Here is a 26213-nt window from a genome sequence, read left to right on the forward strand (position 1 = left end):
TGGCAGGTAGACCAGGACATAAACGTAAGGTCTGTTTGGAACAATCCAAGATCCCAAAGCGGGAAACACAAACTTAAGCTGAGATCAAACCTAAGTCAGGTTCTGCCTACAACCACCCAACTGGAGTTACCAGGCACAAGTGAATGCAGATGAAAGGGAGACCTCTCTTGGGTGTGTGTGTGTGTGTGTGTGTGTGTGTGTGTGTGTGTGTGTGTGGGGGGGGGGGGGGGGGGGGGGGGTTATAGAAAGAGCTAGAGCAGCTCTTTCTAAATGGATTTTTTGGCTGTAAAGTCCTCAGGATCTGTTGTGAGCAATGCAGAGAGCACAAAATGTGCCTTAAATATGCATGAGTCCATCAAGGTTTATGTGCACCATAGCGACATGTCTAGATTACACGGAGGTCTGTGGGAGGGAGGGGCTGAGCGTCTGAGCAGATACAATTCTGCAGCGTCCATTTACGCGCAATAACCTTATCACACTAATCCGAAAGTTGTACTGGAGGACACCTTACAACAGCACATTTTAATCTGAGTGAGTTATACTAACGCTCAGTTTTTAACAGAAACTACATAAGTACACATCCGGTATTTATTATATTGCTGGTTTCAATTAAAAGTTGTTAGAAACTTGTAATACAATTACAAATTGCAATTACTGAATGAACATTTGATCTTGTGACGCGTATGCCGCAAGGCTATATTAATGTGTTTGTGTTCATTAGGTCTCTGCATAAAACAAGCAATTAATAATTATTGTCGCACAGCAATTTATTTTATGACGGAACCTTTTTAGTCATAACACATTACTGGGGAGGAAACACGTCCATTAGAGTCTCCACAGTGCTGCCTCCCTTCAACTGAGAGGGCTGCTCTTCCACCGCAATAGAGACGTCGAGGACATCACATGCTGTTTTGTTTTCCACGTCGCGGGAGATCTGACTGTACCGCTTAAATGGACTGTGGACGTCTAAAACGTTCGACTCGTTAGAGACGCCAAACGGAAAAAAAATAAATAGTCCGTTTTATCTCGACATTGTTCACCGACGCTAGCCGACGTTAAGCGGTCGTGAGGCGATGACTCATTGCACCATGATTCACAACTTTATAGTGTGTTCGCGTGGACCCGCACCGTGCATGCTCCCCACGGCCTGTTAACCGACGTCTGGGGCTGCGACTGCAGTCTCCACGGATGACAATACGTTTTTGCCTCTGAAAATCCGAACAAGGTTTAATTATCCCGGTTAAAGTTGTGTAAGTCTACATTTTTTGAGGGGAGCGAAAGCATCCGTCTGAAGTCTGCCATCTAACATTACATTTTTCTTACATTTCTAAAAACAACGTTCCGATCGCATAAATAAAAACAAAAACAAGAGCATATAAACCACACTGTAGAACATTTTTGTGGTAGTGTCGAAACGCTGCTAAGAATTCTTGCAGTTATTTCTTCTGCCCCCCAACCCCCTGGACTTCATGTCAAAGACGCTCTTCCAGGCAGGTCTTAACAACACTTAGTCGTGTCGCTGACGTGCATCGAATACCTCGGAGATTTCAAGGTCTATTCTTCACTACCCTTCTATTTTTTTACGCAATTATAAAGCCTTCATTTGACTGTTCGACGGCACAGTGTATTTCTGCGAGCAACTCCGTACGTGTTTTTTTCCTCAGGCTCCTTTCAGCACTGGACAGCTCCAACACTCCACCTAACGCGCTACGGCTAAAATGATTGACGGGAGAAACGTCCATACACGAACCGCGGGCACTTTCGGAACCCTATAAGATAATGAAGGAGACGGGATTTAGGAGCAAACGATTTCTACCGTTCTTCTGCTTTAACTAGACCACGGCTCGGGAAAGAGGGCGGAGTGTGTTTGTCACCCAAGTGTGAAGTACCGACTCCGTATATACAAAACAATTATTCTTTCTACATTTTCTGAGAAGAACGCGAGGCAAGCGCAGAAGTCATTTCAACATCTTCGTGGACTGGATATTCGAGATGGAATAGAAGGAAATCTAAGAAAACAACGACGACCTATCCAAGCAAACGAGAAAAACGTTACAGCCTTGCGTGTCAGAAACAAAAACAAAACAGGAATTTACTTGCGGGTTTGACGTCGTCAATGTTTTCGCGCGGGCGTCAGGTGGGAGGAACGCGTGAACATCTACAGGTGAAAAAATGATTTGCTGATCGTAGAAATCCAGTTGTGCTTTCCTGCGTCTTCCAAATTGATATAAGATCAAACTGGCAACACAAAGGAGATTAACGGATATGGCCATAATCCGACTTTCGTTATTGTTGCAAGTGGGATTTGTTATAGGATCGAATTATGGAGACGTAGAGTGGTTGGAGAATGACTGGGAAACGAACGCAAGGCAACCCGTCTATAACACTCAGAACATCCATCCAACGCGGCTCCGAAAGCTTCATTCGCTGAGGACCGCCACAGATGAGTGGGCTTTAGCGCAGAAAGCGGACGAGCAGCTCCCGAGGGTTGAGGCGTTTCTCTACACCGGGGATTCCTCGACTCTAAAACACGCCAACTGCTCTAGGAGATACGAACTGAGAGATCTGCGGGGGAGAGCGCTCACCAGCCCGCATAATGCGATACCCAGCGTGCTGGACGCCGTGATGCATGCCACAAACTTCCTCAACATGTTATTACAAGCGAACAGATCGAGGGAGCAGAGTCTTAAGAGAGACATCGAGTGGTACCACGCGCTTGTTAGGAGTATATTAGCGGGAGACTCCGAGATCCATCGGGCTGTTGTCACCTTCAACTCGGGGTCCCCTGGCGACGGGCCCCACATCTTCCTCCAAGCCACGCGGGCGGGAGGAGAGATCATTCTGCAGGATCTGTCTAGCAATGCCCACCACATTTTGAAAAACAAAGCGGAGACCGAGTGGTACCATGAGCATAAAAATAAAAAGAAGCCTCACTTTCACAAACGAGTGCTAAGTCAAGATTTTGCGACCTATGACGCTTCTGTGCGGAACGGGGAGAGTTATGTCACCGATAAAACTCACATCAAGTGGTCGGCCCCGTACCTGGAGTGCGAGGCTGGCACTTTCGTCCCACGGTGGCTCCTGACGCTGTCTGCGGGCTTTTACGGACTGAAGCCAAACCTGACCCCCGAGTTCAGGTAAGGATGAGGCTACATAACTGTGCATCCAAAACAGTGTTGTGGGTGGCCCTCTGTGCCACACAGTGTATAATATTATTCCCAAATGCTTCCACGTGAAGTTGTGTTGATGAGACGGCTGGGTGCAAAAAGATCTGGCTATAAAAAGGTATTTTTTCATTTGTTTATTTGACCACTGTGTACATATTTGTTTATCACTCTTTTCTGGAGGCGATTGAACGCTTGTAGTTAAAGAGGCGCTTTGGAGAAGTCTGGCGGCGGGCATAAGGGAATGCTTCTAAAAATAACTCCAGACGTTATGGTGTGGCGGCAGGGAACCCGTCGGCCTTGGATAATTCATTCTCCACACCTGACCTCATCGTCAGGAGAAGCTTGCACCGAACCGTGCGTTTCCATCTAGTAAACTTTGAGTTGGTTCGCCGAAACATGGGAACGCGCTGTGCTTGTAGTTCAATGCACGATGCAGATGTATTGCCTGGCTCCGCGTATCTGGTAATACCCACATTTATGATCCAAAACACACTGCATTAGTCAAGCCTAAACTCTTCAGTGAAACAGCACTGTGGACCTTGCAACTCAGCTTTGCGCGAGACTGCAAGCGTCTCTCAGTCAGCCTGTAACGGATTTATAGCACTGAAAGTGTAAGCGCCACTCAGTCAGTTGTGATGAATCCGGCGTGTTGGCGAAACTCGGCCCGGCCTAATCCAGCTAACAGGGATTTGAGTATTTTGTTGAGTGACGTCAGCCTGTTCTTCAGGGAATTCCCTCGACACCGCCTCTAACCGCCCAACAATAAGACCACTTCCTCCTCAAGCACTAATTAATCCCGCAGGTACTTGCACGGCGGCTGAAGTTTTTAGTCCAACTGCTTCATGAACTAGCTCTCACTCGCTGTATGAAATAGAATCGCTTCGTTTAACCTGTTGTCTTAGGTAAAGACATTATAATAAGAATGATGTAACGTGCCCTGCCCGGTGTCAGAAACATTTAGAGTACGCTAAATTAGACATTGACGGTTCAGTCGAATAGCTGTTTATGTTTTTACGACGTTGTTCATTGGAAAATAGTTCCTGATCTGATTATTTAATTCCATTCTTGGTTTTACAATCAGTCTGTGATTGAATGATCGTTCTCAGAGGAAGTAACTTTATTACTGAAACAGACTTGATAGCATAAATGCCAATATGTCTAATAATCATCTCTGTTTTTATGAAAGTCATAATTGAAAATGTAACTGAAAAATGATTTAAGTAGCAGCTGTCTTTCAGTAATGGGGAAAGGACACTCATAATGTTTCACAGCTGTAAATCCATAAGAACTGACATGAATCACTTAGAATGAAACCTGGGTTGGATAATAGGGTTAGGTGATCAGGCATTTTCTTACAGTAGGGTCCAATGAAATCTCTCTCACTCATAGTTCCTATCAATCTTTGAGGGATCTGGTAATATTTTATGTACGTGTTGCTTTAACTGAAGGCTTTGATGACATTTTGTATTATTCAGCTGTTTAGTTTGCTGTGCTGTACCATATCTACAGTCCGCAGGGGCTCGAGGGTGATAAGTTTTGGGGTTGGAAAATGCACTATTACTGTTATGTATCTGTCATTTACTAGAAAAGAGATGTTTGTTCAGTAGATTATGGTGGAGTATAATCCTGGATAAGTAAAATCAAGGGAAAGATCTTCAGGTTTATTTTAGGTTTACGTTTGCAACCTTCTTGTCTTGGTCAAAATCTCACTGTTTCATTTAAGTCAACATTTGGTTGTGGCTTAGTTTTGTGATTCCATGCTATCCCTTTGGTAATGAATGAGTGTGTGTTCAGCGTTCATAGCATGGTAGTCTCTCAGCCCGCGGTGCTGGAATCCATTTATTACTGCCTATGCACATTTACAAAGTCTTCCCTAATCTGCCCTCTCCATCCTTGACTCTGAGGTAGCACCAGTCAATGCAATAATGAATAAATAATGAAAGATGTCCAACAGCGACCCGGAGCCATCTTCGTTTCAGCGTCCTAATGTGCCGCTTGACATTTTCATGTGAATTTTTGTGTGTCTGATTTTCAGGCTCACAATTGGCTTTTCAGGGCAGATAACCTGCTAAGATGTTTCACTCCTCAAACAGCTGCAGGGCATTGCACAGCTGTTTGAAATGTTAATTGCATCTATTACCGTTTTTCACTGTCTTGACAACACCTGTTACGTTGCCAATACAGAGAGAATGGATGCTGTAGATGACTATGATAACACTGCACAAAGATGGAGGCATGCAGTCTTTAAGGGCAACAAAAAATAGATGTTACATAAAAATAAATATAAACTCATTAAATATTTAAATGAAATATAAATGCACATTAAGATACATGGTGAACTTACATGATGTGACGCGTGGTGCAGGGCGAAGGACGAGCCACAGAATCCCAGCGTCACACACGGTAACTTTTATTTTCCTTCACAAATAGCGCAGTAAGCGCACGAAGAACATACAACACGCACACACAACGTGCAGACTCAGACAACGACGAGCACAGGACACTGTGCAAGCGCACATTAAGTAGACAAACCACATAAGTCCCACGTGATGACGAGACGAGCCACAGGTGAGACGAATCAGCACAAGACACAACCGCACCCACGGAGATCCACAGACGCAGATTAGGAGACGTAGACGACGTAAACACGTCCAAAAGGGAGGGGCCGGGGTCCTCAACGTGACACACGAGGCTACATTTAAAAGGCAGTGTTGATTTATAAGGCAGCCTGATGATATTTCAGACTCAGACATTTCCTGTATTTCTGACATGATGGTCTGATTGGTGCTTATACAGCTATATTCAACACAAGTGGTAACATTTGTAAAAAAAAAAACAAAGAAAATCTAGGACAGATCTCATGGGAGCAAGCATCATGTATTGGCTTATTTTCCCTCTAAACTGAATGAGAATCAGTGAATATGAGAATTCAGAGGTAGGTGCTTGAGTGCCTCATTATGGCTTTAATGCTGTGATTTATTTATTTATGTAGATGCTGGACAATTTCTTGTTGTCAGTGTGCATAAAATAAACATTGTGGTTTTGCTCACAAAGCGGATGGAGAATTTTTCCAGCTGTAAGAAATCTGTCTATTGTCTCGGCACCTACGTTACACTGGAATTGTACTGTTGGAAAGGTGCTCTTCTTTCTTTCATATATTCATATATATTAAAGTTTTATGAATTAATGCAGAGGGGCGACTGATCCAGGGTGAGATGTTTGACATGGACCCAGGGTGAAATGTTTGACATGGACCCACGGTGAAATGTTTGACATGGCCCTCCTTGGGGTACAGAGTGTCTCACCTCAAGCTCCAAACTTTGGCAGTGTAATGGACTTCTAGTGCAGCAGGTGAGCCACGGGCAGTTTTAGAAAATTACTAGATTCATTTTCATGGAAATGAATATATTTGGTTGACAGGCAACGTAACATTATGCATTTATTTTTCTTTTCTTTCTGACCACTTAGCTACAACCTCTTCTACCGCTAGCATGTGTGTGTCCATGCCTTAATGCTTTTTCCTGTCAGCTTCAGTGTATTAATGTGTGCATGCACTCAGACCATCACCGATAGACAGAAGTGACAGAAAGCTCCACAGAATTGGGCAAATTACAGAAACATACAGCCTAGATCAGAGATGGAACCTAAGTAGCCTGTTAGAGAAAGAGGGGTGATCTATGACTGAACTCTCAGATCACTTCCAGACTGTGTAGCACTCAAAGTTTATATCATTACTAGAGATATACTCAAAGGCTGGCTGCAGTGGCTGTGGGCTTTGATATTGACATGAGGGTCTGACAGACACTGATTGTTGCCATCCCAGCCCCCACAGACACCCTAGATGGTCTACATGGTTGTTCTGTCCCAGTGGACTCTCTGGGTTCTGCATTAAAACTACACTGGAAAGCATTGAACTGGAATGTGGAATACAGCAGGAGCAGATGGTGAGTGGGATGTGAAAATGGGCAGGTATGGATGGCCATTAGAGTGAGGAGGTGTGTTTTGGGAGAGGAGGTGTTTCTTGGGGGAGGAGGTGTGTCTCGGGGATCTCTACTGCCACACCCTCCCACTGCAGAAGTGCAGTTCTTCTCCACAGACCTCTGTGAGAGACACGTGGGAAGAATAAACCAGTTACAACTGACCTAGAGGTCTTAAAGACAGATAGTGTGTGATCACAGACTCCCTCCCCACAGACTAAAAACCCAGCTCAAAAACAACACGGCAGCATTCGGTTTGATCCAGTGAGTCTACTTTAATTCTAATGTAGTTGTACCTTTTTTGTCTTATGCACATATCCTTGTATTCCTGCCCTTGTGTAAAGCTTGTTCAAAATAAGTGTTCCCTGTTGCATTATATTCATACGTTTATTTACAAGTTTCTATTGTTTTTTTTTTTTTTTTTTTGTGTTGGACTATGTGGTATCTATCCACACTGATGAGCTCACAAGAAAAGGTGACCTGCCTTTGAAAGGTTTATTACCGTCACACAGACACAGACTGGGCTGAATTCCTTCTTGGAGAAATTCAGTGTGCCAGGTGCAGAGAGCACCCTCCTTCTGCGTTAGACAGAGTTAGTATGACCACGGCATCTCTGCGGCTTGCTACTGTCTGAACTGAATTTCAATAGGGGAATTCCCCCAAGTGTCTGTCATGTGGAGGGATCCAGTCTGTGCGTCCATGCCAGCCCAGTGTAGAGCAGGGAAGAGAAGCAGTCTGATGTAGGCAGTTAGCCAACGAGACAAGCAAGGATGAAACAAGGAATCCACACACACACCACTCCGGCTGGACACACACAATGCCTACGGGATACATACAGCTCTGGCACAATTCACCACCACTCCTCAGTCCTGTGTCGGAGATCAGCTGAACGAAACAATACGACAAGATGAAGCGATAACCAGTCTGAGAGTGTTCAGTCAGTCAGACGTACCTGAGGCCCTGATCCCAGACACCATCTGTTCCTCGTCCCTTAACCTATCTCCACAGGCTTTGGGCCGTGATTAGTTGTGATGAGTGCTGTGGTTACAGGAGGTCTAAAGGGTGGGTGTGGTGATGACGTGTTAGGAAGATCTGGTTGGGCTGAAGTGTCTCCACCTCCAGCCTGGCAGTGCTGCCATCAACCTCTTCCGTCTCCAGTGGTGGGAGCAGACATCTGGCTAATGGCGGCTTTGGACATACAGAGCATGATGGTGGTGTTTTGCTAACCCATTTTACTGTGTCTCCTTTTGCCAGACTCTCTCTCTCTCTCTCTCTCTCTCTCTCTCTCTCATTACTTCAGGAGTTGTTACAGGAGATAAACCCAGCTGCACACCTGTATATGTAAGGAGCTCAGTATTTGCTTAGCCCCATTGTATTACTCCACTGGCCACAGAAATGAGAGTTTATGAGGTTCTTAACTTACTCCTAAACCTTCTGAAAGAATCTCCTCAACAGCCTGATTACATTTCCAAATTAATAACACACACACACGCACGCACGCACACACACACACACAAACACACACACACACACACACACACACACACACACACACAAAACCAAACCTAGCTTCTGAAGGTGAGAAACTTCACTCTTTACTGGAATATCTGTAACACTGAGTGCAGAACGTTTTTCCGAATAAATATCATCTCTCTCATCCGCCTCTCATTTGCCTGTGCCAGGGAGCGGAAGGAGATTCCGGCATGGCACAGAACCTTCCCTAATTAACAGCACGCCTTCACCCGGGCGGCATTCAGCTCAGACGCCTCTCAGAGCATGCTGGGATGGCTCAGACAGGCCTCCAAGGGAGATTACACCCCAGTAAATCTGAGGACGATGAGGACACCTCGTGCTTCTGCACGCTTTGAAGGCCTCTGGTGTAGGAAAGCAGAAACCCTTGGGCCAACGCAGACACCACGTGATTCCTGTTATCAGCAACAACGTGATCACTCAGTTGCACAGAATGTTTGCAATCTGAGATTAATTGACCTCAGCTGGTAGCGTAGGGAATCAACCTGGAGATTAGGACTTTAAGTCTGTTCATCATGAATAGTGCATTCAGTCAGCACCTTTGCTACGTTTGCAGACTATACGTTCTGTGGTGTTTGTTTGTCTTTTTTATTTCTGACACATCAGTAATGTCCAGTGCCATATTCAGTGTGGTATATTAGGCAAATGTAGTGCCAGTCATTTTCTGGTAAAAACAATAATCACTTTAGTCATCATCTGAAATAAACAACCCAAATGATACCGGCCCGCTCCTGCTCTCATGATGTGGCATCAGGTCCAGGTGACCTTGTGTGTGCGGTGGTGTAGCAGGGGCTGATGGTTTGACTGACCTCCAGCTGCAGAAGTTCATTTAAGGCAAGAGGGAACTGTCCCCTCTCACTCACCATTATCACTCAGCAGCCCTATTAATCAGATCTTCAAGACACAATGTGTGGACAGAAAGAGACATGGACAGAAAGGGGTAGAAACAGTGTTACAAGAGGAGTCAAGACTAATACAAAGTCGGGGAGAACAAAAGAAAGAGAGAGAGAGAAAGATAGAGGGAGAGAAGGAGAAGGAGAGAAACAGAAACATGTGGAGACAAGCCAGACAAAGTGGGAGAAGGAAAGAATAAGACAGAAAGAAAGTGAGCAAGTGAGAGGTGGACAGAGAAAGACAAACGTGTAAAGACAGGACTGAAACAAAGGGAGAGAAGAATTAAATAGAGAGGGAAGGAGAGAGTGGGGAGAGAGAGAGGGAGAGGGAGGGAGAGGGCAGGAGAGAGGGAGAGAGAGAGAACAAGCCACATACGTTGTCGTGGTGCTTTAGTCTCTTCTGATCTGAGCTCTCTCTGTGATCTGCATGTGAATGTCTGGAAGATTAAGGCTAGCCGTCTGCATGTCTGGAGGATTAAGACTAGCCGTCTGCATGTCCCCAGATGTCTTCCAGTGTGCTGCGCAGGGTCAAGGCTGTGTGACGGCACACGTCTGCACGTGAGCGGGCTTCCCCGCTGTCTTCCCCAGCCACCCTCCAGCCTGCCGCCATATGTCCACTTCCAGAGCCTCACGGGCAAGAGAGCCTCAGAGGGTAAAGAGAGCATGGATGAAGAAGTCAAAAATGGACCAAATGTTTTGTGTGGGTTTTTAAACATGGTGAGTCAACGGGGGGTGGGCACTTGAAGATGCAGAGGGGGGCTTCAACAGATGATGGAACAGCTGAACTCCTAGGGTGGCTGTCTCGAGGAGTAGGGGGTGGGGGGGGGGGGAGTGATTCCCGTCCTGCTGGGAAAGCAGAACAGCCTGTCCACAGCTCTGGCCGGTTTCACACTGAGAAGACCAGATGGACGGAATAATGTCTCTGGGACTCCAGAACGAGCTCTGTTACAGGAACACCTTACAAAAATGTAGAAGGATCAGAATCATTCGCACGTGAGCAGCACACGTTTAGTGCTAATCCTGACCTTTATTATTCCATCATGATCAGATATCGACCGTGTTTGAATTATTATTCATCCTATTCGCTCCATACTAAAGACGATTAAAGACGGGAGAAGCACTGAATCACTCCCGCTGTTTCCATGCGGATGACCTCCTGAAGATGTCCTCAAAGCCATGTGGTTCCATGTTGCCATGATGGCGGACCTGTGAAAGTGGCGTCCGTGTCCTTGGGACTTCCCACATTCACTCACTCCCCACATTCACTCACTCCCCACACTCACTCACTCCCTACACTCACTCACTCCCCACATTCACTCACTCCCCACACTCACTCCCTACACTCACTCACTCCCCACATTCACTCACTCCCCACACTCACTCACTCCCTACACTCACTCACTCCCCACACTCACTCACTCCCTACACTCACTCACTCCCCACACTCACTCCCCACATTCACTCACTCCCCACACTCACTCACTCCCCACACTCACTCACTCCCTACACTCACTCACTCCCCACACTCACTCACTCCCCACACTCACTCACTCCCTACAGTCCCACACACCCCACACTCCTCTCACTCCCATACTACCCTCACTCCCCTCACTCTACACTCCCACACTCCACTTTCTCCCCACTCTCCCCTCACTCTCCCTCTCTCCCCCCACCCCCCTCAATCAAGCTGAGCGGCTCATGCTCATGTGCACAGGAGCAGCAGCCCAGGAACAAGCTGAGAACAAGAAACCCTCAGGCAAGGCCATCGTGAAAGTTATTAATAAGAACAGGTGCAGGTTCTCTCTCTCACTCTGTGTGTGTGTGTGTGTGTGTGTGTGTGCGCGTATTTTTGTGTCAGAGACAAAGTGTTTGTAAGCATGTGTGTGTAGGAGAGTGTGCATGTTTGTGAAAGTGTGTGTGTGTGTGTGTATATGTGTGTGTGTGTGTGTGTGTGTGTGTATGTGTGTGCGTGTGTGTGTGTGTGTGTGTGTGTGTGTGTGTGTGTGTGTGTGTGTGTGTGTGTGTGTGTGTGTGTGTGTGTGAATAAGCACACATTTCTCTTGCAGAGTTCAGCACCACATTTAAACGGGGGTCCTCTCCCACCTTCACTGACACAAATGTAATAGGTCTTTTTTATGTAAAAAATGGTACTTTACACCATTTTTGTGTAATGGTGTAAAATATTTTAAGAGGAACTTAAGTCTTACCTAAGAAGTAACGACATGCCAGACTACTTTGTGAGAAAATTGACACTATCACATCAATTTAAAGTCATAGAGTTTTAGACTTTGGGCTAGAGGGGTGGAGTGTCAGGGGACAGGCTGTGCTCCCCACCCACCTGACCTCCCTGGCAGAAGCTGCGCTCACCTGGGGGGAGGGGAGGCTCCAACAGATGGCCGAGGCCGTCGTCGTGTGTCGTCTGCTCAGGGCCGTGCGGTTCCGCTCGTGTGCAGAGGGCTGTGTCCTTTGGGTTGGCCTGTGGCGGCGTGCACAAGGAAATACGGTAATTCTGAGAACCTCCACACTGTTGCGTGGATGGAGGATGCGGATTATTTGTATGACAAATACAGGGATCTTGGTCTGGGGATGCTAGAGGATGGACAGGATGATTGGTAGATGGTGGACAGGATGAGTGGTAGATAATGGACAGGGTGAGTGGTAGATGGTGGACAGGATGAGTGGTAGACAGTGGACAGGGTGAGTGGTAGATGGTGGACAGGATGAGTGGTAGACGGTGGACAGGGTGAGTGGTAGATGGTGGACAGGATGAGTGGTAGATGATGGACAAGATGAGTGGTAGATGATGGACAGGATGAGTGGTAGACGATGGACAAGATGAGTGGTAGACGGTGGACAGGGTGAGTGGTAGACGATGGACAGGGTGAGTGGTAGATGGTGGACAGGATGAGTGGTAGACAGTGGACAGGATGAGTGGTAGACGGTGGACAGGATGAGTGGTAGATGATGGACAAGATGAGTGGTAGACAGTGGACAGGATGAGTGGTAGACGGTGGACAGGATGAGTGGTAGATGATGGACAGGATGAGTGGTAGACAGTGGACAGGATGAGTGGTAGACGGTGGACAGGATGAGTGGTAGACGGTGGACAGGGTGAGTGGTAGATCGTGGACAGGATGAGTGGTAGACAGTGGACAGGATGAGTGGTAGACGGTGGACAGGATGAGTGGTAGACGGTGGACAGGATGAGTGGTAGACGGTGGACAGGATGAGTGGTAGATAATGGACAGGATGAGTGGTAGACAGTGGACAGGATTAGTGGTAGACGATGGACAGGGTGAGTGGTAGATCGTGGACAGGATGAGTGGTAGACGATGGACAGGGTGAGTGGTAGACGGTGGACAGGGTGAGTGGTAGATGGTGGACAGGATGAGTGGTAGATAGTGGACAGGATGAGTGGTAGATAATGGACAGGATGAGTGGTAGACAGTGGACAGGATGAGTGGTAGATAATGGACAGGATGAGTGGTAGACAGTGGACAGGATGAATGGTAGATGATGGACAGGATGAGTGGTAGACAGTGGACAGGATGAGTGGTAGATGGTGGACAGGATGAGTGGTAGATGATGGACAGGATGAGTGGTAGACAGTGGACAGGATGAGTGGTAGACGGTGGACAGGGTGAGTGGTAGACGGTGGACAGGATGAGTTGTAGATAATGGACAGGATGAGTGGTAGATGGTGGACAGGATGAGTGGTAGATGATGGACAGGATGAGTGGTAGACGATGGACAGGGTGAGTGGTAGACGGTGGACAGGGTGAGTGGTAGACGGTGGACAGGATGAGGGGTAGATGGTGGACAGGATGAGTGGTAGACGGTGGACAGGGTGAGTCGTAGACGGTGGACAGGATGAGTGGTAGATAATGGACAAGATGAGTGCTAGACAGTGGACAGGATGAGTGGTAGATGATGGACAGGATGAGTGGTAGACAGTGGACAAGATGAGTGGTAGACGATGGACAGAGTGAGTGGTAGACGATGGACAGGGTGAGTGGTAGATGGTGGACAGGATGAGTGGTAGACGATGGACAGGATGAGTGGTAGACGGTGGACAGGATGAGTGGTAGACGATGGACAGGATGAGTGGTAGATGGTTGACAGGGTGAGTGGTAGACGATGGACAGGATGAGTGTGAAGCTGCCTGTCTGGTTTGGCCATGTGCAGTACAAATGTCTCTTAAGTGATAGAGCCTCAGAAGTGTGTGTTCTCCCTATAAGCACAGAGCATGCTCTGTTGTCTAGGGTATACTGTAGGACAGAGGACCAGAGTTGCCAGCAGCAAGCCTGTGTTACTTTTGCACAGTGACCACACCTCTTCTCCTCAGTGACCACACCTCTTCTCCTCAGTGACCACACCTCTTCTTCTCAGCGACCACACCTTTTCTCCTCAGCGACCACACCTCTTCTCCTCAGCGACCACACCTCTTCTCCTCAGCGACCACACCTCTTCTCCTCAGTGACCACACCTCTTCTCCTCAGTGACCACACCTCTTCTCCTCAGCGACCACACCTCTTCTCCTCAGTGACCACACCTCTTCTCCTCAGCGACCACACCTCTTCTCCTCAGCGACCACACCTCTTCTCCTCAGTGACCACACCTCTTCTCCTCAGCGACCACACCTCTTCTCCTCAGTGACCACACCTCTTCTCCTCAGCGACCACACCTCTTCTCCTCAGTGACCACACCTCTTCTCCTCAGCGACCACACCTTTTCTCCTCAGCGACCACACCTCTTCTCCTCAGTGACCACACCTCTTCTCCTCAGCGACCACACCTTTTCTCCTCAGCGACAACTAGGGGTGTGACGATACACTCAGATCACGAGACGAGACGAGACACAATATTGGGTTCACGAGATCGAGACGAGACGAGATTTTAAGAACACCAAAACGACAAATTATATGACTGGACAATAGACTTACATGCAGTTACACATGCATTTTGAAATGTTTTATTATAACTCTTGACATGCATGATGTAAGCATGAACTTTTAATAAACTTCCTCTACAAATTGAAATTAAAATTAAATTTCATAAAAGTAAAAATTAAATAAATAAAATGAAATATTTCTCCTTTTTTCAATTGCAAACAATATTACAGTGAGTCCCCGCTTAACGACGGGGTTAGAGACTGAAAAGTCCGTCGTTAAGCGTGACCCTAGATTTAGATACACTAAATTGTAAATATAGTAAAGAAAAAAAACAATGTTCTCGTGCGTACAGCGTGAGAAAGAGCGATCGCGTTGCCGAGATGGGCTGTGCTGCCTCAGCTTATCGTACACAACACTACACAACACTCCACTGTGCTGCCACTGCTCCTCCACACACCGCGCAAAATAAAAAAAAAAGTCAGTCATAACTCTGGTCCGTTAACCAGACCTTTATTTTCATACAATGTTTGCATATGGTCCGTGTCTTATCAGTCACTCTCTTGCCATTTATCATTTCTGCCGGCTACCCAAAATGCTGCCAAACAAATGATTTGAAAGTGACGGGGGCATCTTTAATAGTAATACCTGTATTTTCCAACGTCATTCTGGCTGCTTGCTGGATCACAAATCTCGTGAGACGAGAAATCTCGCTGAGTTACATCTCGCGAGATCTCGTGACACGAGATCTCGTCACACCCCTAGCGACCACACCTTTTCTCCTCAGTGACCACACCTTTTCTCCTCAGTGACCACACCTTTTCTCCTCAGTGACCACACCTTTTCTCTTCAGCAACCACACCTCTTTCCCACAGCAACCACGCCTCTTCTCCACAGTGGCCATGCCTCTTCTTAACAGCGACCACACCTCATGTCTGGGAACCTGTTCTTGACATTTTGGCTCTGAGCCGTAGTGGTTTGGCTTGACACAATGACTGTAGTTATTACTGAGCAGGGTGAAAATCTTCACTTGAAAGTATTCTCACGCATTCCTAACAAAGCCATTAAGAGGTTGAATGTGTAAAACTCCCTGTGGACAGGCAGCTGAGGTGCTGTTGGTCCATCCCAGTTTATTTACAATAATGACCTCCCCCCCTCTCTCTCTTTCACTCTCTCTCTCTCTCTCTCTCTCTCTCAGTCTCTCTATCTCTCTTTCTGTTTCTCTCTCTCTCACTTTCTCTCTGAGTCTCTCTCTCACACTCATTGCCTCTCTTTGTCTCTCTCTCCCTCTCTCCCTGACTCTCTGTCTCTCTCTTTCTCCACCTCCTATAGTCTAAGACGTGGAGAGATGTTTCATTAAGCTGCACCTATGTGCTGTTTTATTGACTGTGCTGCTGAGAGTATCAGGGCATCTCTAATGATCTGTGGCACCAAGGGCGAAGAACATTAATAATAGAAACCCATAAAGGGACTTGCTGCGGTAACGTGCGTGAAAGAGCAGCGACTCATTTCCTTTGCTAATGCCATCCAGTTCACTTCCTGTGCTTCTCTTGAAATTTTTCTTTTCTTTTCTGATCTTACTTCCATGTTTTGGATAGCATCTGTAGTCATATTGTAGCATCTGAAATAACAGAAGAGCGCCATGTGATTAGTTTGGGAGAGAGGGAGAATTTAGGCCAGTCAAGCAACTCATGCGTGTAAAATGGCTAAAATGTTGCCGGCCCAACCTCAGGATTCTCATTCCCGTGTTTACTTGGTGCTTTTTTACGATCGTCTGTAGCATGTCTGTTAGTGGCTGGAGTTCGTCATGGCCCTGGTGTTTTCCTCTCAAGAGGTCCTCGTGCTCATAAAGAACACTTCAGGCTTTAGCAGACACGTTGAGCGCCTGCCGTGGTCTGGCTGGATTGAGGGGGCTCAGAGGGGAGAAGCTTACATTTCACTCAGGACATTTACGTTGTTACAGCTGATTGACTCGCATTCTCTGGCACTGGAGACATAATTGATCTCTCTCTCTCTCTCTGTTTCTCTCTCTTCCTCTCTCCCATCCTTCCCCTTTCCTGCTCCCTCCCTCCTGTCATCCCTCCCTCCCTCCCTCTCTCTCTCTGTCTCTCATTGTCTCATAGGGGAGTTGTTCGTGTGGATGTCAGTCTACAGAACGTGGATATTGATCAGTGTTCTACTGATGGCTGGTTTGCAGGAACTCACAGGTGCAACCTGACCAGCATGGAGGTGAGACAAAACCCGGCCAGCGCGCTCTGCACCCACTGCTATGGCTTTAACACACACACACACACACACACACACACACATACATAGTGGCTCTGCTGGGCCATGGAGTTATGTTAGCGCTGAGTGGATGAGGTTGGGACCAAACACAAAGCTCAGATGCCTGAGTCAGCAGACATGCACATCCTGTTTGAATAAGCCAGACCTTGTTTTGGGGACCTCCATGTTCTATGGCCTTTAAACATGGGGCACGATGGGCCTTCGTGATGTCTCTGCAGTGCAGTGGCATGCTGACAGTGCCTCTGTTCTGATCGCAGTTCTGATCCAACAGCAGTTGTGTTCTGACATCAGTTCAGACAGCCTAAGTACAGCACTGTATCCAGTATGGAAGGACGAGTGGGACAACACGGCTGACCCCAGCCAAGTCTGGGGCGGGGCGAGTTGAACGCTGGTAACCTGGTGCAGAAAAGGGGCTTATTAGGCAGGGAAGTGTTTGAAGGGCTGAGATGGAGCCACTGCTCCTCCATAATGTATGTGATGTAATGGCTTGCAGTGATCTCTGAATAATTAACCATGCTCTTTGTCTCCTGATAGACACGGCACCATGCAGAGCAGCATGTGCATGCATGCCTGTGTGAGTGTGTGTGTGTGAGAGAGTGTGTGTTCATATAAAGTAAGAATATATCCTATTGTAGTCAGCGCCTTAGAAACAGCACTCGTGCACTATTCTGATTTCCTGCATATGAATGCTGTAGCCTGCATCTCTTTTTTTGTCCGCCTCTAACTTTATTCTCATAATGTGCAATTCAACTCTGAGCAGCTTACAGTCAATGGGTGAGTGTCGTGTCCCCCCCACCACCAAGACTCCTCTTCCAGATCAGTTGCTGTGTGAAACACGGAGTGGTGTTTGGGGGGGGGGGGGGGGGGGGGGGGGGGTAAATGGGGTCGTCCCTTTGGTAATGGTGGTTATAAATAGTTCTCAAGACTGCACCGTAATCAGGATTTTGTGCAGCAGTGTCGTACCGTGATAAAGCGGTCTCATTGTGCCAGTGGCCCTTCATATGCAAATGAGCGGTAATTCTCTCCCTCCTTATCCCCGCCTTTGCCCAGCGTACGCCTGTAAATCACTTCACTGAACTATCTAGAGCAGCCAGCACAGATTAGTCAGAGAGCTGCACTCCTGATAGGATTCTCCGGACTGAGTGTACACACGGCTCTGTCGAGCGGGTGGTGCATCTCTGAAGAGGGCGTTCTTTATAAACGCACATGCTGTGAGCTTAGAACAACAAAGTGGCAACATTGACACTTGTTCCGCCGCTAATCTCAGGGCGCTGAGGACTCACTGAGGCCAGAGCAGATGGACCCAGCACACAGCGACACATCAAAAACTCTGAAGTGACCTAAACACGAAAAGCCTACGAAAAGAAGTCGGCGCACAAGTGGTGACATTGTCAGATTTTATGTTGGACTGGAGTCCAAAAAGAGATTTTTGAAGAGTTTTTATGTAATAATTTTTCAACATCTAATTAGAATTTATTATTAAATATTACATTATTTGAAATTGAGAGAAATCTAGACTGCGTTATTTAAAACTTGAAATTGAATGCTTGCTTCAACGAAGATTTCCACTATTGTCACTGGAGCTTGGGAAAGCAGTCTGGGGCAATCTGAGGCAGTCTGAGGCAGTCTGGGGCAGTCTGAGGCAGTCTGGGGCAGTCTGGGGCAGTCTGGGGCCACAGGAGAAGCAAACACAGGAGGCAAAGAACAGGGCCGGAGAGCAGCAGAACTAAGAGACGCATCTGTAGAGTTCGAAGACATCCACACAGGAACAAGGGGCAGGCTTTCCTTCATCAGGAGCTGGAGACGGAAGAGTTAGACCACACTGAAGCAGCCTGAGTTATGTACCAGCGAAAAAACTTACCAGACCCTCACTCTCTTCCTGTGTCCTGGTTTGGCTGGTCTTTCTGTAACGGCAAAGGCACAGAGTGATCAGGAGGTGGACATCTCTTGTGAACATCCAAATCAAAACAACATAGAGTGAACAGACAAATCAAAACAAAAGGCCACATGCTAGATGAAAACAAGGACATGACTGACAGCTGGGGGCGGGGCCAGGCCTGACACCTAGTGGCTTTATTGTGGGTAGTGAACTCAGACTTTGGGCCCTTACTGTACTGCAGTGGATTTGACATGGTAGTGGCCAAACTACCAGACATTAAGTCATTCATTCACTGAATCCAGTTCAGTGTGACATGCGACCAGAGAGTATCACAGCAGCACAGAGCGCAAGGCAGGAACCTGCACAGGGGACAGGTCTATTACAGAGCACACGCACATGCGTGCGCGCACACACCCAGCCAATGAGAGGACACCAGTCGACCTTCAGAATGTGGGAGGAAACCAGAGTACCCAGAGAAAACCCACACAGGCAGAGGGAGAACGTGCACACACTCCACACATGCTGGGCCAGGAGTGGGACCAGAGACACTGGAGCTGCGAGGCAGCAGGGCTAACCACTGTACCGCCACCCTGCCAAACAATATCAAACCAATAATAAGAACAGCAATATAAAAACCACCACCACATGGAAGGACCTGATCACAAATAAATGCAACATGCCTATGCATCTAGGTGTGTGTGTACAGCCCCGTCGACAGGGGGGGACAACCGGATTTGTTGTCCCGGGCCCTAGGGCCAGGGGGGCCCATCAAAGAGCCCAGCAATTTATTTTTTATTTAAAGTCTATAATTTTTAAATAATCTTGAAATCTTTCATTATTATAAAATTATGTACTCATAATAAGCTCAATGGCTCAAATATATATGTTTTTTACCTATCTGCATATTTTCCATTAAGTGCATACACCCCCGCCTCGCACTAGAAAATGGTTTGATCCAGCACTGACTGTAGCCGGCCGGTATCCGCCCAACAGCGGGAAATACAGTGGTGGATAGTTAAAGTAAATACAGAAGTCTGGAGCGCAGAAAAGAAAGGAAAAACATTTACCTGACGAATTTTAAAGTTGCATTGTGTTCCAGGTTTGAAAAGTGCTGGAATTTAGGCTAAAGTACTTGAAAATGCTTGAAATTGTAACTACTTCGTTTCACAACAAATAGCTGTCTGACTGAACAGTTCTCGTGAAGACGTTAAGATTGGGCGTTTTGAAAATAAGCAACCATTAAATAATGTGATAAAAAGTGAATTATTTCGAATCATTTCGAGTATATGTATAAATATTTAAGTACACGTGCTTTAATTCCACCTTATAAAGGTATATGAACCCTACAAACATGACTTTGTTCATTGCGCTGAAGCGCGGCGCGCGCGAAGTTACAAAATTCGAGAGGTGCACGACCTCATTTTCGCGCGAACCCTCGCGCTGGGGGGGGGGGGGGGGGGGGGGGGTGGGGGTACATGAATCTTTCTTGTCCCGGGCCCCAGCAAGACTGTCAACGGGCCTGTGTGTGTATATATGTGTGTATCAGTGTCTGTGTTTGTGTGTGCAGCTCTGGGCGGTTACAGATGCTGCAGAGGCTGTTACGGCGTGTTATGAACACTGCAAAGGCTGATATAGCCTCAGGCTATATAGACTGTAATAGACACTGAAGAGGCAGTTGTGGCCTGTTTTTATGTGATATGGAGGCTGCAGAGGCTGTTATGGACTGTTACAGCAGAGGCTGTAATGGTCATAGATGCTGCTGTTATGGATGGTTATAGACACTGTAGAGCATAGATGCTGCAGAGGCTGTTATGGCAGGTTATGACCTGGCTGGTTAACATGACATCCAGGCTGACACAAGTGATGACACACGAACACACAAAACCGAGCCGAAAACGGATGACTGCCTGGTCTCCCTTCCTGTTCGTGAACTGCAGTGCTATTTCCAGAGTTGCTGGGAAGCTTCACTGACTCACTGCCTTTCTGGTACCTGCTCCATCACCGTGGCCACTACTACAGCTCACTAAGCCGCACAGATGGAGATCCGCAGGACTACTGCTGGACTAGCGCTGGACTATTGCTGGACTAGCGCTGGACTAGGGACTAGCGTTGGACTATCGCTGGACTATTGCTGGACTAGGGACTAGCGTTGGACTATCTGTGGACTGATGCTGGCTAGAGCAGGACTATTGCTGTACTAGCGCTGGAGCGTTGGAGCACCTTCACATCCAGCTGTCTCTCTCTAACTTAATCTTCTCTATGATATGCTCCTTAATGATTGCGTGAAGCAAGTGTATTGTCGCCGCATCACTTCCTGATGGTGAAGCTGTGGTTTGTGGGTTCCCCTGACCCGAATCCAAAAACGTCCCCAGAACATACAAGAAAATGTATGTAGGACTCAGAGGTTTGTAAACGCAAGACCTGATAATGGCCAGTTCCCTCAGGGCCAAAACCCTGAGCTCCAAGGGACAGACCCATGCTGCTCAGCCAATGCATGGTGTGATATCCCACTTTTGTAGCCCTGACTGATTGGTTGATGACACCTGACCAGTTGAATCAAGTATATTAGAGGAATTATAGAAGTGGTGCACTGAGGTCCCAGCTTGGGCCTATGAGCTGCTGCAGTGATGTCAATGGGGTGATGTCACTGTGGTGATGTCACTGGCTGCACATTTCTAGTGATGGAGTTGCTTGTGACTCAAAATGTCAGTCATTATTTTCCCGGTGGTCAGTTGACTGCAGATTCCCTTACAGAGCCAAGTCCATTTGTTTACTGCAGCTAAAGTACATCATAATGAAGCAGTGTGGCTGATCATTTATTTAGCCAACAACAGCAACGTCAGAAAAGCATAGTGTTCAGTGTCATGGAATCATTCCCATTTCTCTGCCCTCTCTGTCCTTCTGCTGTCATAGCTGTTCTTTTTATAGAATCACTGTGTAAATGAATGAGAAAATAATGAGAGAGAGAAGAGAGAGAGAGAGAGAGATATATATATATATAGAGAGAGAGAAAGATGGGGCGGGCAGTGTGTGTATATTACAGGGAGACAGAATACATTTGGAACCTTTTGCTGACTGAATGCAGATGGAACAGGATGGGGTAGTACCTTAACAGGATGGGGTAGTACCTTAACAAGAGGGGTAGTACCTTAACAGGATGGGGTAGTACCTTAACAAGAGGGGTAGTACCTTAACAGGATGGGGTAGTACCTTAACAAGAGGGGTAGTACCTTAACAGGATGGGATAGTACCTTAACAAGAGGGGTAGTACCTTAACAGGAGGGGGTAGTACCTTAACAGGATGGGGTAGTACCTTAACAGGAGGGGTAGTACCTTAATAGGGGGGGGGGGGGGGTAGTACCTTAACAAGAGGGGTAGTACCTTAACAGGAGGGGTAGTACCTTAACAAGAAGGGTAGTACCTTAACAGGATGGGGTAGTACCTTAACAAGAGGGGTAGTACCTTAACAGGAGGGGGTAGTACATTAACAGGATGGGGTAGTACCTTAACAAGAGGGGTAGTACCTTAACAGGAGGGGGTAGTACCTTAACAGGATGGGGTAGTACCTTAACAGGAGGGGGTAGTACCTTAACAGGAGGGGGTAGTACCTTAACAAGAGGGGTAGTACCTTAACAGGAGGGGTAGTACCTTAACAAGAAGGGTAGTACCTTAACAGGAGGGGGGTAGTACCTTAACAAGAGGGGTAGTATCTTAACAGGAGGGGTAGTACCTTAACAGGATGGGGTAGTACCTTAACAGGATGGGGTAGTACCTTAACAAGAGGGGTAGTACCTTAACAGGAGGGGGTAGTACCTTAACAGGATGGGGTAGTACCTTAACAAGAGGGGTAGTACCTTAACAGGAGGGGGTAGTACCTTAACAAGAGGGGTAGTATCTTAACAGGAGGGGTAGTACCTTAACAGGATGGGGTAGTACCTTAACAGGATGGGGTAGTACCTTAACAAGAGGGGTAGTACCTTAACAGGAGGGGTAGTACCTTAACAAGAAGGGTAGTACCTTAACAGGAGGGGTAGTACCTTAACAGGAGGGGTAGTACCTTAACAAGAAGGGTAGTACCTTAACAGAAGGGGTAGTACCTTAACAAGAAGGGTAGTACCTTAACAGGAGGGGTAGTACCTTAACAGGAGGGGGTAGTACCTTAACCGAAGGGGGTAGTACCTTAACAAGAGGGGTAGTACATTAACAGGAGGGGTAGTACCTTAACAGGACGGGGTGGTGCCTTAACAAGAGGGGTAGTACCTTAACAGGAGGGGGTGGTGCCTTAACAGGAGGGGTAGTACCTTAACAGGAGGGGGGTGGTGCCTTAACAGGAGGAGGTGGTGCCTTAACAGGAGGGGTAGAACCTTAACAGGAGGGGGTGGTGCCTTAACAGGAGGGGGTGGTGCCTAAACAGGAGGGGGTGGTGCCTTAACAGGAGGGGGTGGTGCCTAAACAGGAGGGTGTAGTGCCTAAACAGGAGGGTGTAGTGCCTAAATAGGAGGGGGTATTGCCTTAACAGGAGGGGATAGTGCTTATACAGGGGGGGCCTTAACAGGAGGGGGTGATGCCTAACAGGAGGAGATAGTGCCTAAATAGGATGGGTGGTGCCTTAAAAGGGGGTGGGGGTGTGCCTTAACTTGAAAGGGTGGTGCCTTAACAGGAGGGGGTGGTGCCTTAACAGGAAGGGGTAGTGCCTAAACAGGAGGGGGTGGTACCTAAACAGGAAGACCGGTGTGATGAGGCCAAGAGATGATGAATCATGCTGCTTTAAACAGAGAACAACCACAGATGCCACCCACAATATATGACAACCATTCCTGTCATGCTCTTATGGCCATCATACATCAGTGCCATCTTATAGCTGTACACACATACACTCACACATGCCTACGCATGCATACACACACACACACACACACACACACACACACACACACACACACACACACACACACACACACACACACACACACACACACACACAAACATGCATGTATATGTGTATATATGTGTACATGTGTATATATGTGTGATGGGGCCATGAATTTCATTCTTTTCTTAACCCTAGCGCTAAGCCCACATTCCTCTAAACCTCTTTAGTTTGCTGGCTGGCTGGGTGACCCTAGTGCCGGGCCCACATTCCCCCCCAATTAGCAGTGGACCAGCAGGCCAGCGCTGAAGAACAAAAACAAAGTTGAAACTTTGAGGGGTGCAAACTGGATGAAGTTTACAGTAATTAAATTTTAAAGTAATAATAATACATTTTGTCTTTTGACAAAATCTTTACATCCTCAGTGGTTATCAAATCCTTTTGACCTTTAATGTTGATGGACATAAACATGATGTTTAACAAGGACTTCCATAGACCATGTGCAGATGCCAACAGGGTAGATGGATGGTGGAGTTTCTTCCTGTGTAATGGAGATGGCTATAATAAGTCAGTGTTGCTTGCTGAAGCCCCCAGACCTGCTCCAGATCAGTCAGAGTGTGTCAGCAGAGCACAACCAGTGTGGGCGGAGCTGGTGAATCAGTGGGTGGAGTTGATGAAGCAGTAGGCAGAGCTAATAGTTACTGATACTGTCTCACACTCACACTTCCTGTAATACCTGAGTTGCTTCCAGCATGTGGAGGCATGGATCAGAGGATGTCTGACTCAGACATATTATAATATTTTTTGTTATTTTTTAAATATTTTGTTGACACTAATCGAGTAGTGACTAAACTTCTAATTCCAGAATGTGGTTTATAAATGTTGTCATGGTACAGCTCATGGCCCCTCCCTCCGGGCATGTCCATGTATTTGTCTATTCATATATGGTCATTTCAATGAAAAGGCTGTAAGTTGCTCCTCGATTCGGCATTTTGCTTCCTCGAAAATTACAAATGTTAGTAAATTTAGGAACTAATATTAAATTGCTTGAAACAAAAAATTACTAGGGAGGAGGAATCCTGTTTGGGTTTTGTTGCCATTTAAGCTTTCAAACGACACCCTCCATCCCATATCATTTATAGTTTGCAGCTTTGCCTCCTCCTCTGACTCTGCCTGTTGGGGACAGGACCGGGCAACGTCCCCTGCCTTCATCCACTGGCCGTAGGGCAGGATGGTGCTGACATGACAGGGTCCTGGCCCACGTCACCAACAGTGATCAGCCCATCCATCTTCATTCTGCGGAGGAAGCCAGTTGATCTTCCTCATCACAAATCCTAGAGGCAGCTGTGGTGACAGCAGTAACAGCAGCTGGCCTGGGCCATATTAAAGTGCTTGTCAGCAGAAAAGACCATAATTACTTAATGTTATGTAAATATGATCTTGGATGTCTGAATGACCAACCAGGCTGGGAAGGGTTTTGTCCCACCTTGTAGTTTTGCTTGTGTTATCTGCTAAGAATGCATTGCTTATTCGGACTACCAACAAACCCAAGATACTTGTGAATTGCTATTAAGTGAAGACAGAAATGCAGTTTCAGGCGCCATGCAACATCAGACATGAAGTGACAAATCGGCATTATTACCTTCACCATTCATTAGCAGACTATTAGAGTCCAAAACCCTTCTACAGTGCAAAAGATCTTATATTCTCAGCTAAGACAAACCATTCACTGACAAGCCTATAATAAAAGAACATCAGATGGAAAACAATGGGACACTAATTGGACATTGTATATACTGTGAGGAATTGTCCTTTTGTTTACTTGACAGCTGGTGCAGACTTGCCCTCAAAATGGAGCGAATTAAACCTGTTCGTCCCTGTAATTACCGTATGTGGAAGCTAGCCAGAGCGCTCTCACAGGACAGCCTAGATCACAAATAGATATTTCTGTGAATCATCTTCCTTATCTGAAGACAAACTCTGCATGATTTCACCACTGATTCAAACGGTGGCTGAAGTTATATTCTGTCTAGGCCTTCATTATTAAAACAATGTGCTGCAGAGATTATATAATGGCGGCACAAATAACAAAGAACACAACAGCAGCACCAACAAAAACAGCTGTAACATCCAAAACAACACAAACAACCAGTAGCATCAAAGAAAACAATAGCCACCACCACCAAAACAACAATATATCTCATTAGTTTGTCCTCTCATCTACAGTTTCAGTCCAAGTGCCATTAGACACTGAATATGTTCACACTCTCTAGGTAAGATAGCATAGACTGGTCATTTGGTATTAATAATAGGCATTGGCTACTTTGGGTCTTACCATAAAGACCAGATGTCTGGTAGATAATATCATCAATTTAAAAGTCTCTGTTTCAGATCTAATATTTACATTTATATGGGTTTTTGTTAGTGTAACACAGAACGGTTACAAGGCGGACACATATGATGAGAAGAGCTTGGATTACTAGGGGCAAATCCAGTATCATAGTTATTAGAATGGCCCAGGGTCATTCACCAAGTGCCAAACAATATGACAAACAAAAGAACAGAAAATACAAAACTCAACAGCTTGCACAAACAGCTAGTGGATGAACAGGGGCTACGTACAGGATGCACAGTGGGCTCAGCTAATAAATGGGGCTAGCAGTAACAATAACAAGGGGAAAGAAGCAAAGAACAAGGGGAATACAGAGTGTAAATACATAAGA

General features: G+C 46.6%; 1 pseudogene across 1 annotated transcript; it reads left to right on the forward strand.

The window, feature by feature from the left end:
• The first annotated feature begins 1465 nt into the window (after positions 1-1465).
• LOC143473253 (metabotropic glycine receptor pseudogene) lies at positions 1466-17126 on the forward strand (annotated as a pseudogene). Its single transcript, XR_013120493.1, has 3 exons — positions 1466-3137; positions 16579-16712; positions 16999-17126. The product of XR_013120493.1 is annotated as a metabotropic glycine receptor pseudogene (transcript).
• The last annotated feature ends 9087 nt before the right edge of the window (positions 17127-26213 follow it).

This window comes from Brachyhypopomus gauderio, chromosome 13, assembly GCF_052324685.1.
Source record: "Brachyhypopomus gauderio isolate BG-103 chromosome 13, BGAUD_0.2, whole genome shotgun sequence".
NCBI lineage: Eukaryota > Metazoa > Chordata > Actinopteri > Gymnotiformes > Hypopomidae > Brachyhypopomus > Brachyhypopomus gauderio.